Raw genomic sequence first — 17,109 nt, 5'->3', positions numbered from 1 at the left:
TATTTGCAAAGAATTGTGTTTCTCTATTTTATTTTATTTTATTTTTTTTTATAGTGAATACAGAGAGATGTCAGAGGAGCTAGTTAGAGTAGCAAGTATTAAATTTATTTATTTATTTATTTATGGCTGTGTTGGGTCTTTGTTTCTGTGCGAGGGCTTTCTCTAGCTGTGGCAAGCGGGGGCCACTCTTCATCGCGGTGCACGGGCCCCTCACCATCGTGGCCTCTCTTGTTGCAGAGCACAGGCTCCAGACGCGCAGGCTCAGCAATTGTGGCTCACGGGCCCAGTTGCTCCGCGGCATGTGGGATCTTCCCAGACCAGGGCTCGAACCCGTATCCCCTGCATTGGCAGGCAGACTCTCAACCACTGCGCCACCAGGGAAGCCCCGTGTTTTTCTATTTTAAAGTGTCTGTGGGCTACTGAAGAACTGACACAACATGCTTATTCTTTTGACAAGCTCAGAACTCACTCAGGGCAGAAAAGTGGTGGGTATTCCTCAAATCACTGTAAGGCAGATAAAATACCCACAGGTTCCTGGGGCAAAAGATCATGGTTCAAGCATATAACCTAGTGCCAAGAGCCTAAGAGGAAAAGCTGGGGACAAAGTTTCTCTTGGAAATTGGGGCACTGAAAAGTGTCTGTTCCTTCTAGGGAATTTAGACAGCACCACATGCCCAGGGCAGGATGCATATTCCTAAAAGACCTGATAAGACACTAAACTTTCATCTCTGGTCTCTCGTCGTACAGGGCAAGCAGGAAGTGAAGGCTAAGTAAGGGAGAGTGGTAAGAAGACTGGCTAGCCACTCACTGAGGGAACGGTCCTAGCACAGAGCCAATCTGCAAAGACTGGAAGAGGTGTTGTTTTTTTCCTTTTTTTTTTTTTTGATTCTCCCTCTCTCTCGTTATTTTGGCACCTGGCATTCAAGCAAATCTCTGTCAAAAAACTAGCTGAGGGCTTCCCTGGTGGCGCAGTGGTTAAGAATCCGCCTGCCAGTGCAGGGGATACGGGTTCGAGCCCTGGTCTGGGAAGATCCCACATGCCACGGAGCAACTAAGCCTGTGCGCCACAACTACTGAGCCTGCGCTCTAGAGCCCGTGAGCCACAACTACCGAGCCTGCGTGCTGCAACTACTGAAGCCCGCGTGCCTAGAGCCAGTGCTCCACAACAAGAGAAGCCACCGCAATGAGAAAGAAGCCTGCGCACCACTACGAACAGTAGCCCCCGCTCGACGCAACTAGAGAAAGCCCGTGCGCAGCAACGAAGATCCAGTGCAGCTAAAAATAAAAATAAATAAATAAATTAAAAAAAAAAAAAAACTAGCTGAACACAAACTACAGAAACAGACTTTAGAGATCAAAGTGACAAAGAATGTACACTTTTTAAAAAATTGTATAGAAGACCACTAAAAAGGCAAATAACTGCAGCATACAGCAAGCAACAAAATTAAACCGTGAGTAAAGAACCCACTTTCCAGAGTTACCATATCATAATATTCAGTACATCCAGTTTTCAAGAGAGTTACAAAGCATGTAAAGAAAAAGAAAGTATAGCCCATTCACAAGAGAACTGAAGAGAATCTGTCCCTGTAGAAGCACAGACATTTAATGCAGACTTTAAATCAACTGTCTTAGATCTGCTCAAAGATAAAGGAGAGCAAGGTCAAGGAGCTAAAAGGAAACCAGGACAATGATGTCTCAACAGAGAATCAACAGTCATTTCAAAAAGGAATCAAACAGAAACATTGACATTGAAAATTATAATAACCAAAATGAAAAATACACTAGAGGGTCTCAACAACAGATCTGAGTAGGTAAAGAAAAAAACTCAGTAAACTTAAAGGTAGACCAATTGAAATTATCCAGTTTCAGGAGCATTTAAAAAAGGGGAGCAGAGGAGTGCCTACGAAACCTGTAGGACACAATCACGCCTACTAACATACAAACAATGGGAATTCCAGAAGAAAACAGGCAGGAAACAGGCAGAGAAAATATTTTAAGAAATATTGGCCAAAAACTTCCCAATTAGATAATTACGTGCATCTACACATTCAAGAGGCTCAAGAAACCACGAGAACAATAAACACAAAGAGATCTGCACTGAGATAAAATAATAATCACTGCTAAAAGCCAAGGAAAAAGATAATCTTTAAAGGATTAACAGAAAAGCAACTTGTCACATACAAAGAATCCTCAGTAAGATTAAACAACAAATTTCTCACGAATTCAACAGGCGCCATTAGGGTGTGTACAATGACATTTTTAAATTTCTGAAAGAAAAAAACCTGTCACCCAAGAATTCTAAATCAAGCAAAGCTATCCTTCAAATATGGAAAAAGACAGACATTCCCAACGAAACAGAAGGTGAGGGAATCTGTTGCTAAGAGACCTGCCCTACAAGAAATTGGAAAGGGGGTCCTTCTGGCTAAACGAAAGAACACTAGACAGTAACTAAAAGCCGTACCAAAAAAAAAAAAAAATTTTTTTAACGCCAGTAAAAGTTAAATATAGGTAAAAATTAAAGCCAGCATTATGATAGTTTTGATTTGTAACTCCTCTTTATATTTCCTACATGGTTTAAAAGACAAATGCATGAAAAAAATAACTATGTCTATGTTAATGGGCACATGATATGTATAAAGACACAAATTTTGAAAAAACAAGAGAAAGGTGGGGGAATGTGAGCAGAATTTTTTGTATGCTACTGAAGCTAAGTTGGTATCAATTCAAACAAAGTGGGACTTCCCTGGTGGCGCAGTGGTTAAGAACCCGCCTGCCAATATGCAGGGGACACGGGTTCAATCCCTGGTCCGGGAAGATCCCGCGTGTCACGGAGCAACTAAGCCCGTGCGCCACAGCTACTGAGCCCGTGCTCTAGAACCCACAACCCACAACTAGTGAGCCCACACACCACAACTATTGAAGCCTGCATGTCCTAGAGCCCACGCATCACAACTACTGAAGTCCATGCGCTCTAAGGCCTGCATGCCACAACTACTGAAGCCCACATGCCACAACTACTGAAGCCCACACGCCTAGAGCCCATGCTCCACAACAAGAGAAGCCACCACAATGAGAAGCCCGTGCACTGCAACGAAGAGTAGCCCCCACTCACCACAACTAGGGAAAGCCCACACACAGCAAAGAAGACCCAATGCAGCCAAAAATAAATTTTTAAAAAAAATTCAAAGTTATTACAAATTTAGGATGTTAATTGTAATCCTCATGGAAACCAGCAAGGAAATGAAGTTGGCCCTTGAAAAACACAGGTTTGAACTGTGCAGGTCCGCTTACCCACAATTTGTCCATAGTAAATACTACAGTACTACACGATCCAGAATTTGTTGAATCCGTGGATGTGGAACCTTGGATATGGAGGAAGCACATATATATGGAGGACCAACTATACATTATACTTGGATTTTTGACTACACAGTGGGTCAGTGCCCCTATCTCCCATGTTGTTCAAAGGTCAACTGTGCCTTAAAAATATACACAAAAGAAAAGGAAGGCGGGGGACTTCCCTGGTGGTCCAGTGGTAAAGAATCCATCTTGCAATGCAGGGGACATGGGTTCAATCCCTGGTCAGGGAACTAAGATCCCACATACTGTGGGGCAACTAAGCCCACGCGCCACAACTACTGAGCTTGCACATCTCAACTTAGAGCCCGCATGCCACAAACTACAGAGCCTACGTGCTCTGGAACCTGCACGACACAACGACAGAGCCCACGTGCCCTGGAGCCTGCAAGCCCCAACTAGAGAAGAGAAAACCCGCACGCCACAACTAGAGAGAAGCCCGCACACCACAACAAAGAGCCCTCACGCCGCAACGAAAGATCCTGTGTGCCTCAACAAAGATCCCACATGCTACAACTAAGACCCAACGCAGCCTAAAATAAATAAATAAAAAATAAATCTTTAAAAAAAAAAAAAAAGAAAAGGAAGACAGGACTTCCCTGGTGGTCCAGTGGTTAAGACTCCACGCTTCCACTTCAGGGGGCACGGGTTCAATCCCTGGTCAGGGAACTAAGATCCCGCATGCCGCAGGGGGGAAAAGAAAAAAAAAAAAAAGAAATGAAAAGAAAAGAAAAGAAAAGAAAAGAAAAAAAAAAAGGAAGGCAATCAAAAGGGCACAAAGCCAAAAAAATCAATTTAAGAAAAAAGGCAATATTGGAGAAATAGAAGAACAAAGGGGGGCATAAAACGTACAGGAAAAATAGTAAAATGGCATAAATTATCAGTAACTACTTTAAATGGAAACGGGTTAAACTATCCAGTCAAAAACAAGAGAGAGAGATTGGCTAAGTGAATTAAGAATATGCTCCAACTATACAGGCATACCTCATTTTACTGCTCTTCACAGATGTTGAGTTTTTTATAAATTGAAGGTTTGTGGCCATTCTGCATCAAGCAAGTCTACTGGCATCATTTTTCCAACATTTGCTTGCTTCATGTCTCTTTGTCACATTTTGGTAATTCTCGCAATATCTCAGCTTTTTCATTATTATTATATTTGTCATAGTATCCATGATCAGTGATGTCTGACGTTACTGTTTAATTGTTTTGGGGTGCCACACCCATGCATGACAGCAAATTTAATTCAACAAATGTTGTATGTTCTGACTGCTCCATTGACCAGCTGTTCCCCCATCTCTCTCCCTCTCCTCAGACCTCCCTATTCCGAGACACAACAATATTGAAATTGTGTTCAATTCAAGTAATGTTTAAGCGAAAGGAAGAATTGCACATCTCTCACTTTAAATCAAAAGCTAAAAATGATTAAGCTCAGTGAGGAAGGCATGTCAAAAGCCAAGGGAGGCTGAAAGCTAGGCCTCTTGCACCAAAGAGCCAGCTATGTTGTGAATGCAAAGGAAAAGTTCCTAAAGAAAATTAAAAGTGACACTACTGTGAACACACAAATGATAAGAAAGTAAAACACCCTTATTGTTGATATGGAGAAAGTTTCAGGAGTCTGGATAGAAGATCAAGCCAGCCACAACAAAGCCAAATCCACAGCAAGGCCTTAACTCTCTTCAGTTCTAAGAAGACTGAGAGAGATGAGGAAGCTGCAGAAGAAATGTATGAAGCTAGCAGAGGTTGTTTCATGAGGTTTAAGGAATGAAGCCACCTCCGTAACATCGAAGTGCAAGGTGAAGCAGCAAGTGCTGATACAGAAGCTACAGCAAGTTATCCAGAAGAGCTAGCGAAGATAATTAACGAAGGTTGCTACCCTAAACAACAGATTTTCAATGTAGATGAAACAGCCTTCAACTGGAAGATGACATCTAGGAGTTTCATAGCTAGAGAAGTCAATGCCTGGCTTCAACGTTTCAAAGGCCCTGACAACACCCCCAACTATCTTACTAGGGACTAATGCAGCTGGTGACTTGAAGTTGAAGCCAATGCTCATTTAGTACTTCAAAACTCCTAGAATCCTTAAGAATTATGCTAAATCTACTCTGCTTATGCTCTAAAAATGGAACAACAAATCCTGGACGACAGTACATCTGTTTACAACATGGTTTACTGAATATTTTAAGCCCACAGCTGAGATCTCCTGCTCAGAAAAAAGATTCTTTCCAATGTAATACTGCTCAACGACAATGTACCTCATCACTCAAGAACTCTAATGGAGATGTACAATGAGTTTTATGTCGCTTTCAGGCCTGCTAACATATTTTCCATTCTGCAGCCTATGGATCAAAGAATAATTTCAACTTTAAAGTTTTAAAAATTAAGAAATACATTTTGTAAGGTTAAAGGGAGGAGTCAAGATGAAAGTGTGGGAAGACGCAGAGTGCGCATCTCCCCACAACTGGGGCACCTGCCAGACACCAGTGGGGGACCCTGATGCCCAAGGAGACAGGAAGAACCCCCAAGAAAACCGGTAGGATGTGGGGGGACTGAGGGGGGGAGGAGAAGTGGAGGCCGGACAGGACCGGCGTCCCTGAGGGGTGGCTGAGGTGGGGAGGGGTATCCACACCTGGAGGGACCTTCAGGGGCTCGGATCAGGGGGCAGCGGGCCCAGCGTTTCCCCTGCCCAATTAGCAGGGGATGTTTGCCCGGCTCAGGCTCAGGCTAGGCCGGGTCCTATGCCCTCAAAGGTCCCCTCTGGGCTGGGTTGGTCCTGGGTGCGTAGAAGGGAGGGTGGAGAGAACAGGAGAGGCAGGCGGGAGGGGCCCTCCAGGACCAGAGGAGCTGGGAAAGGAGCAGAGCCTGCTGAGCTCCCAGACAGGCCCGCGCCCTAAAAAGCCCCCTCCCAGCTGTGTTGGCCCTGGGGGCATAGGAGGGAGGCTGGGGAGATGTGGAGAGGCAGGCGCGAGGGGCCCTCCATGACTGTAGGAGCAGGAGAGGAGGGCTTCTGCCCCATCCACTCGAGCCCAGAAAGCCTTCTGGGCTCCCAGGTGGGGTCCCCCACCCTCTGAGACCAGAGGCAGGAGGCATGTCTGGGCCCATTCTGTTCTGTGGAGCCTAAGCCACCCCGACCCAGGACTTTTCCAGCCCTGTGGGTACTAAGCATAGGCCCTGCCCACCACCCAAACCTCACCCCTGCTTAGGCCTCGACCTCCACAGCCAAGACCTTTTCCACCTTTTCTTTTTCCTCCTCCTCTTTTTTACTATTGTGGTTCTCTTTTACCTTTTAGTTGTTCTTTCACCTTTATTTTTATTTCTGTATTTTTTCTAACATAGCTGTTAGTTCCCTAGTCTAATTTTATTCTTTACTTTGTTATTGTTCTCCTTTTCCCACCCCACCCCGCGCTGCCCCACCAGCACAACTTGCGGGATCTGATTTCTCAGCAGAAACTCTGTAAGCCAGAAGGGAGTGGCATGATATACTTAAAGTGATGAAAGGGAAAAACCTACAACCAAGATTACTCTCCCCAGCAAGGATCTCATTCAGATTCTATGGAGAAATCAAAAGCTTTACAGACAAGCAAAAGCTAAGAGAATTCAGCACCACCAAACCAGCTCTACAACAAATGCTAAAGGAACTTCTCTAAGTGGGAAACACAAGAGAAGAAAACGACCTACAAAAACACACCCAAAACGATTAAAAAAAAGGTCACAGGAACACACATATTGATAATTACCTTAAACGTGAATGGATTAAATGCTCCAACCAAAAGACACAGGCTTGCTGAATGGATACAAAAACAAGACCCATCTATATGCTGTCTACAAGAGACCCACTTCAGACCTAGGGACACATACAGACTGAAAGTGATGGAATGGAAAAAGATATTCCATGCAAATGGAAATCAAAAGAAAGCTGCAGTAGCTATACTCATATCAAATAAAATAGACTTCAAAATAAAGAATGTTACAAGAGACAAGGAAGGACACTACATAATGATCAAGGGATCAATCCAAGAAGAAGATATAACAATTATAAATATACATGCAGCCAACATAGGAGCTCCTCAATACATAAGGCAACTGCTAACAGCTATGAAAGAAGAAATCGACAGTGACAGAATAATAGTGGGAGACTTTAACACTTCACTTACACCAATGGACAGATCTAAACAGAAAATTAATAAGGAAACACAAGCTTTAAATGACACAATAAACCAGATAGATTTAATTGATATTTATAGGACATTCCATCCAAAAACAGCAGATGACACTTTCTTCTCAAGTGATCACAAAACATTCTCCAGGATAGATCATATCTTGGGTCACAAATCAAGCCTTAGTAAATTTAAGAACATTGAAATCATATCAAGCATCTTTCTTGACCACAACGCTATGAGATTAGAAATCAATTACAAGGGAAAAAACATAAAAACACAAACACATGGAAGCTAAACAATACGTTACTAAATAACCAAGAGATCACTGAAGAAATCAAAGAGGAAATAAAAAAATACCTACAGACAAATGACAATGAAAACATGACGATCCAAAACCTATGGGATGCAGCAAAAGAAGTTCTAAGAGGGAAGTTTATAGCAATAAAATCCTACCTCAAGAAACAAGAAAAATCTCAAATAAACAACCTAACCTTACACCTAAGCAACTAGAGAAAGAAGAACAAACAAAACCCAAAGTTAGTAGAAAGAAAGAAATCATGAAGATCAGAGCAGAAATAAATGAAATAGAAACAAAGAAAACAATAGCAAAGATCAATAAAACTAAAAGCTGGTTCTTTGAGAAGATAAACTAAATTGATAAACCATTAGCCAGACTCACCAAGAAAAAGAGGGAGAGGACTCAAATCAATAAAATTAGAAATGAAAAAGGAGAAGTTACAACAGACACCGCAGAAATACAAAGCATTCTAAGAGACTACTACAAGCAGCCCTATGCCAATAAAATGGACAACCTGGAAGAAATGCACAAATTCTTAGAAAGGTGTAACCTCCCAAGACTGAACCAGGAAGAAACAGAAAATATTCCAGCCCTGTGGGTACTAAGCATAGGCTCTCCACAAGTAATGAAACTGAAACTGTGATTAAAAATCTTCCAACAAACAAAAGTCCAGGACCAGATGGCTTCACACGTGAATTCTATCAAACATTTAGAGAAGAGCTAACACCCCTCCTTCTCAAACTCTTCGAAAAAATTGCAGAGGAAGGAACATTCCCAAACTCATTCTCTGAGGCCACCATCACCCTGATACCAAAACCAGACAAAGATACTACAAAAAAATAAAATTAGAGACCAATATCACTGATGAATATAGATGCAAAAATCCTCAACAAAATACTAGCAAACAGAATCCAACAACACATTAAAAGGATCATACACCATGATCAAGTGGGATTTATCCCAGGGATGCAAGGATTCTTCAATATATGCAAATCAATCAATGTGATACACCATATTAACAAACTGAAGAATAAAAACCATATGATCATCTCAATAGATGCAGAAAAAGCTTTTGACAAAATTCAACGCCCATTTATGATAAAAACTCCCCAGAAAGCGGGCATAGAGGGAACCTACCTCAACATAATAAAGGCCACGTATGACAAACCCACAGCAAACATCATTCTCAATGGTGAAAAAACTGAAAGCATTTCCTCTAAGATCAGGAACAAAACAAGGATGTCCACTCTCACCACTATTACTCAACATAGTTTTGGAAGTCCTAGCCACGGCAATCAGAGAAGAAAGAGAAATAAAAGGAATACAAATTGGAAAAGAAGAATTGAAACTGTCACTGTTTGCAGATGCCATGATACTATACATAGAGAATCGTAAAAATGCCACCAGAAAACTACTAGAGCTAATCAATGAATCTGGTAAAGTTGCAGGATACAAAATTAATGCACAAAAATCTCTTGCATTCCTATACACTAATGATGAAAAATCAGAAAGAGAAATTAAGGAAACACTCCCATTTACCATTGCAACAAAAAGAATAAAATACCTAGGAATAAACCGACCTAGGGAGACAAAAGACCTGTATGCAGAAAACTATAAGACACTGATGAAAGAAATTAAAGATGAGACCAACAGATGGAGAGATATACCATGTTCTTGGATTGGAAGAATCAATATTGTGAAAATGACTACACTACCCAAAGCAATCTACAGATTCAATGCAATCCCTATCAAATTACCAATGGCATTTTTTACAGAACTAGAACAAAAAAATCTCAAAATTTGTACGGAGACACAAAAGACCCCAAATAGCCAAAGCTGTCTTGAGGGAAAAAAACGGAGCTGGAGGAATCAGACTCCCTGACTTCAGACTATACTACAAAGCTACAGTAATCAAGGCAATATGGTACTGGCACAAAAACAGAAACAGATGAATGGAACAAGATAGAAAGCCCAGAGATAAACCTACGCACCTATGGTCAACTAATCTATGACAAAGGAGGCAAGAATATACAATGGAGAAAAGACAGTCTCTTCAATAAGTGGTGCTGGGAAAACTGGACAGCTACATGTAAAAGAATGAAATTAGAACACTCCCTAACACCATACACGAAAATAAACTCAAAATGGATTAAAGACCTAAATCTAAGGCCAGACACTTAAAACTCTTAAGAGGAAAACATAGGCAGAACACTCTATGACATAAATCACAGCAAGATCCTTTTTGACCCAGCTCCTAGAGTAATGGAAATAAAGACAAAAATAAACAAATGGGACCTAATGAAACTTAAAAGCTTTTGCACAACAAAGGAAACCATAAACAAGATGAAAAGACAACCCTCAGGAATGGGAGAAAATATTTGCAAACAAGTCAACGGACAAAGGAGTAATCTCCAAAATATATAAACAGCTCATGCAGCTCAATATTAAAGAAACAAACAACCCAATCCAAAAATGGGCAGAAGACCTAAATAGACATTTCCCCAAAGAAGACATACAGATGGCCAAGAAGCACATGAAAAGTTGCTCAATATCACTAATTATTAGAGAAATGCAAATCAAAACTACAATGAAGTACGACCTCACACCAGTTAGAATGGGCATCATCAGAAAATCTACAAACAACAAATGCTGGAGAGGGTGTGGAGAAAAGGGAACCCTCTTGCACTGTTGGTGGGGATGTAAATTGATACAGCCACTATGGAGAACAGTATGGAGGTTCCTTAAAAAACTAAAACTAGAATTACCATATGACCTAGCAATCCCACTACTGGGCATATACCCAGAGAAAACCATAATTCAAAAAAACACATGCACCCCGATGTTCACAGCAGCACTATTTACAATAGCCAGGTCATGGAAGCAACCGAAATGCCCATCGACAGACGAATGGATAAAGAAGTTGTGGTACATATATACAATGGAATATTACTCAGCCATAAAAAGGAACGAAATTGGGTCATTTGTAGAGACGTGGATGGATCTAGAGACTGTCATACAGAGTGAAGTGAGTCAGAAAGAGAAAAACAAATATCGTGTATTAACGCACATATGTGGAACCTAGAAACATGGTACAGATGAACCGGTTTGCAGGACAGAAATTGAGACACAGATGTAGAGAACAAACGTATGGTCACCAAGGGGGGAAAGCGGCGGGGGGTGGGGGTGGTGGTGTGATGAACTGGGAGATTGGGATTGACATGTATACAGTGATGTGTATAAAATTGATGACTAATAAGACTAATAAAATTGATGACTATACTGCTATATAAAAAAATAAATTAAATTCAAAAATAACCTTAAATTACATGCTTACACTGAATTCATCTCACAAATATAATGCTGAGCAAAAGAAGCCAGACACACAAAAAGTATTTACTAAATGAGTCCAATTATTAAATTTCAAAGATACATAGAACTCACCTATGGTGCTGTAAGAAGTCAGGATATTGGTTACCCTTGATTAGAAGGGGGACATGAGGGCTTCTGGGGTAATGGTCTGTTTCTTGATCTAGTGCTGACTAGATAAATGTGCTCACTTTGTGAACATTTATTGACTTATACATTTATAATTTGTGTACTTTTCTGTATTAGTATTATGTTTCAATAAAGCCTGTGTTAAAAAGACAAAAAAAAAAAGGCTCAGATGATGGCTATCATTTTCTGGCAATAAAGTATTTTTTAATTAAGACACGTACTTTTTTTTTTTTAGCCATAATGCTACTGTATGCTTAATAAAGTATAGTATAAATGTAACTTTTATATGCAGAAAGAAACCAAAAAATTCATGTGATTCACTTTACTGCAGTGATTGGAACCAAAATCAAAGTATCTCCAAGCTTTGCCTGAATACTGTCTACAAGAAACTCACTTTGGATACAGAGGCACAAACATTAAAAGTAAAGGGATGGAAAAAGATATTCCATGCAAATAGTAACCAAACCAGACCTTGATGGCTACCGTAATACCACACAAAAAGACCTTAAGTCAAAAGTTGTTGAGAGAGAGAGAGAGAGAGAGAGAGAGAGAGAGAGAGAGAGAGAGAGAGAGAGAGGAAGGGAGGGAGGGAAAGAGAGGAGGGAGGGAGACTAAGAAGGACATTATATGTTAATTTAAAAGTCAATTCATCAGTGTTAAAATTATAAAAACACACACATCAAACAACAGAGCCCCAAATTACATGAAGCAAAAATGGAAAGAATTGATAGACAGTTCTAATATTTAGAGACTTCCACACCCCACCTTCAATAATGGATATAACATCTAGACTGAAGATAAACAAGGAAACAAAAGACCTGAACAACACTATAAACCAGCTAAACCTAAAATAACAATCAACCCAACAACAGCAGAATACACATTCTTCTCAAGTGCACATGAAACATTCTCCAAGACAGACTCTATGTTAGAACATAAATCTCAATAAATTTAAAAAGAATTAAAGCATACAATGTATCTTCTCCAACTCCAGTGGAATGAAGCTAGAAATCATTAAAAGGAGGAAATGAAAAAATTAGAAATATTTAGAAATTAAACAACACAGTCTTAAACGACCAACGAGTTAGACAAGAAATGAGGGTAATAGGAAGCAAATGTTTAAAGGGTAGAGGGTTCCCTTTTGAGGTGATAAAAATGTTTTACAATTACGTACAGGTGGAGGTGGTGGTTGTACAACATCATGAATGTTCTAAATGCCAATGAATTGTTCACTTTAAAATAGTTAATTTTGTTATGTTAATGTTATCTGTTTTTAAAATTGCATACACACACCAAGCCAGCACCCAAAATAGTATAATTCACAATGTCTGGAATCCAATCAAAGATTACCATGCATGAAAAGAAGCAGGAAAACACAACCCACAATGAGAATAATCAATCAAGAACTGATATAAATGGGCTTCCCTGGTGGCTCAGTGGTTGAGAATCTGCCTGCCAATGCAGGGAACACGGGTTCGAGCCCTGGTCTGGGAAGATCCCACATGCCGTGGAGCAACTAGGCCCGTGAGCCACAACTACTGAGCCTGCGCGTCTGCAGTCTGTGCGCCGCAACAAGAGAGGCCGCGATAGTGAGAGGCCCGCGCACCACGATAAAGAGTGGCCCCCGTTTGCCACAACTAGAGAAAGCCCTCGCACAGAAACAGAAACGAAGACCCAACACAGCCAAAAATTAAAATAAATAATTAATTAATTAATTAATTTTTTAAAAAAAGAACTGATATAAATGATAAAATTAACAGAAAAAGCAACAAAACGGTTACTATAACTTTACTCCATATATTTAAAAAGTTAAGTAGAGTCATGGAAGAGTCTAACAAACAATTATTTAAACAAAAATAATAATTCATTGTGGGGTTTATAACAAAGATAAATACATGACAACAATTGCATAAAGGCCAAATAAAGAGAAATGGAACTGTATTATTTTGAGGGTCTTATACTATAGGTGACATAGAATAATAACATCACTTGATGGTAGACTGTACTGAGGAAAAGATTTATTATATTTTAAACCCAAGGCAATGAGTAACACAACACAACAAAATATATAGCTAGTAACACAACAAAGAAGATAAAATAGAATCATAAAAATCAAAAGCCAAAAAAGAATACAAGAGAGCAAAAGACAGATGGAACAAATGAAAACAAGTATCAAGATGACAGATTTAAATCTAACCACATTATTAATCACACTAAAAGTAAATGCACTAAATACCCCAATTAAAAGGCACAGATTGTCAGAACACACATAAATAAGTGGTCAATAAGCACATGAAAAAATGTTCAACATCATCACTCATTCAATAAATACAAATCAAAAAATGAAATACCACTTCACATCTATCAGGATGGCTAAAATAAAAAAGACAAACATTAAAAAGCGTTGACAAGGATCTGGAGAAATAGGACATCTAACACACCAGTAGTAGGAATGCAAAATGGTTCACCAACTTTGGGAAATAGACTGGCAGTTTTTCAAAAGGGTAAGAGTTTTAACATATGACCCAGGAATTCCACTCCTAAGAATAACCTGAAGGGAAATTAAAACATATTTACACACACACCAAAAAAACAAAAGTGGAAACAACCCCAAATATCCCTCAACTGTTGAATGGATAAACAAAATTTGGCATATCCATACACTGGAATATCACTTGGCAATTAAAACAAATGAAGTACTGATACATGCTACAACATGAATAAAGCTCAAAAATAGGAAACCAGTCACAAAGGACCACATACTGTAGATTCCATTTATACGATATGTCCAGAATAGGCAAATGGACAGAAACTGGACTAAATAGCTGCCTAGGTTGGAGGTGTTGAGGGCAAGTGAGAAGTGAATGCTAATGATTAGTGTATATTTTTGGCTGGATGCAAGTATTAATTGTGATGATGGTTGCACAAGTCTTTGAATACTGTAAAAAAACACTGAATTACATGCTTTAAATGGTTCAATTGATTGTATAATACATGAATAAAGCTGTTATATTTTAAAAATCAACAACAGAGAACTGATTATTTTAAAAGGGCAAAAGATTTGAACACACATATCACCAAAGAAGATGTGAGAATGGCAAGTAAGCACATGAAAAGGAGCTCAAACTTATTTACTCATTAAGGAAATTCAAATTAAAACTACAAAGATACCACAGACATAGAAAACAAACTTATGGTTACCAAAGGGGAGGCGGGGAGATAAATTAGAAGTATGGGATTGATACCCACTACTACATAAAACAGATAAGCAAAAGTGATTTACTGTATAACACAGGAAGCTATATTTAATATCTTGTAATAACCGATGACAGAACATCATCTCAAAGATGTACATATACACATACCTGGAAAAAAAAAACCCACAAGGATACCAACTATACACTTCTTTTAAGGCCACTTAAAAAGAAAAAACAAAAGCCTGCCTACATACTAAGCGCTGAACCGGATGCAGAGCGCGTGGGACTCTCACATGCTCCTGACAGGGCATAAAACGCTACAGCCGCTGCAGAAAAGCGTTTGTCAGTTCCGTAAACAGTTAAGCATGGACTCACTATAAACTAGCCATTTCATTCCTATTTGCCCATGCACTGTGTGTCTATTATATATTTGTGTGTCTAGACACACACAGAAACACACGTATAGATTCCATTTATATAAAACTCTAGAAAATGCAAATTAATCTATGGTAATAGAAAACAGACCACTGGTTACCTGGGACAAGCCTGAAAGAAGGAACAGGTGGTTCAGATATAGTACAAAGAAATCAGAGGAAAGTTTTAGGAATGATGGATATGTTTACTGACTTGATTATGTGGATGGCTTCATGTACATACATTAGTCAGAACTTTTCAAATTGTTCACTTTAAATATATGTCATATACTGAAAGTCAATCATATCTGAATAAAGCTGTTTTTAAAAGAAAAATCTTAAAATAGATCTCAATCCAAACTTTAATTTACATTAAATGTTAAATCATTTATACACAACAGTTGATGGGACAAGGTAAGATTAAAGAGAGACTGAAAGGGACAGAGTAGATTTTTTTTTAAATGACCAAATTATATGCTGCCTATAAGAGAAAAAACACTTTTAATAAACATAAAGACTCTGATAAGTTTAAAGAAAATAAGGCACATGGACGGGAAATAATATACCCTGCTAAATAACAGTAAGAATATAAAGGCTGGAGTGACTATTTTGATATCAGATATACACTATAAAACAAACACTCCATAGAAAGGGACATAACAATAAAGGGATAATTCAACAGAAAGACATAACAATTAGAAAAGTATATGCACCTAAAAATAAAGCCTTAAAATACATGAAGCAACACTTGACAGGATTAAAGGAAGAAACTGACAATGTTCCAATCATAACAGATTTTTAACACACCATTTTCAGCAAATGACAGGTGTACTAGACCAAAAAAAGAAAAAAATCAGGCTTCCCTGGTGGCGCAGTAGTTAAGAACCTGCCTGCCAACGCAGGGGACACAGGTTTGAGCCCTGGCCCGGGAATATCCCACATGTTGCAAAGCAACTAAGCCCATGTGCCACAACTATTGAGCCTGTGCTCTAGAGCCCACGAGCCACAACTACTGAAGCCCGCGCACCTACAGCCTACGCTCCGCAACAAGAGAAGCCACTGCAATGAGAAGCCTGCGCACTGCAACGAAGACCCAACACGGCCAAAAATAAATAAATAAATTTATTTTTTTTTAAATAGAATGAAAAAAATCAATAAATACATAAAAGAGCTTACCTATAACAAGCATCTTGATCTAACTAACTAGAACACTATATTCAACAGTAGAGGGACTTCCCTGGTGGTGCAGTGGTTAAGAATCCGCCTGCCAATGCAGGGGACATGGGTTCGAGCCCTCGTCCAGGAAGATCCCACATGCCGTGGAACAACTAAGCCCATGTGCCACAACTACTGAGCCTGCGCTCTAGAGCCCACGAGCCACAACTACTGAGGCTGCATGCCACAACTACTGAAGCCCGTATGCCTAGAGCCCGTGCTCCACAACAAGAGAATCCACTGCAATGAGAAGCCCGAGCACCACAACGAAGAGTAGCCCCCGCTCACCTCAACTAGAGAAAGCCCAAGTGCAGCAATGAAGACCCAACAGAGCCAAAAATAAATAAATAAATAAATAAATAAATAAATAAATAAATAAATAAATAAATATTTAAAAAAAAAAAAAAAACCAGTAGAATACAGATTCCTTTTCAAATACATATGGTACATTCACCAACGCAGACCATATGCTGGGCCCTAAAATAAGTCTTAGTGAATTTTAAAGGACTAAAATCATCTAGAGTGTAATCACTAACCACAATGAAATTAAATTAGCAACCAATAATAATTAGCTATCTAGCAAAACCACTAATATATGGCAAATAAATAATAGACTTCTAAATAATTTATGGGTCAAAGAGAAAAATCACAAGGCACATTTGGAAAACATTTTGAACTGAATGGCAACAAATATACAACACATCAAATCCTGTGAAATGCAGCAAAAGTGTTAGGAGGGAAACTTGCAGCTTTAAATACTTTTACTAGAAAAGAAGATCTAAAATCAAAGACCTAAAGTGCACCTTGCCTGGTGGTGCAGTGGCTACGAATCCACCTGCCAATGCAGGGGACATGGGTTCGAGCCCTGGTCCGGGAAGATCCCACATGCTGCAGAGCAACTAAGCCCATGCGTCACAACTACTGAGCCTGTGCGCCACAACTACTGAAGCCTGCACGCCTAGAGCCCATGCTCCACA

General features: G+C 39.5%; 1 protein-coding gene and 1 long non-coding RNA gene across 15 annotated transcripts in view; one reads left to right on the top strand and one right to left on the bottom strand.

Annotated features, from left to right (window-relative positions):
* MLLT10 (MLLT10 histone lysine methyltransferase DOT1L cofactor) overlaps nt 1-17,109 on the bottom strand; it is a 251,930-nt gene that overhangs the window by 163,585 nt on the left and 71,236 nt on the right. The gene's annotated exons all lie outside the window — the stretch shown is intronic.
* On the top strand, nt 10,241-13,024 carry LOC309625749. Its single transcript, XR_014242731.1, has 2 exons — nt 10,241-11,826; nt 11,863-13,024. It is a non-coding gene; the product is annotated as an uncharacterized lncRNA (long non-coding RNA).

This window comes from Balaenoptera borealis (genome assembly GCF_965194805.1).
Source record: "Balaenoptera borealis genome assembly, chromosome: 3".
Taxonomy (NCBI): domain Eukaryota; kingdom Metazoa; phylum Chordata; class Mammalia; order Artiodactyla; family Balaenopteridae; genus Balaenoptera; species Balaenoptera borealis.
Note: the sequence above shows the minus strand (reverse complement) of the source record. Positions and strands in the feature narration are given on the sequence as shown.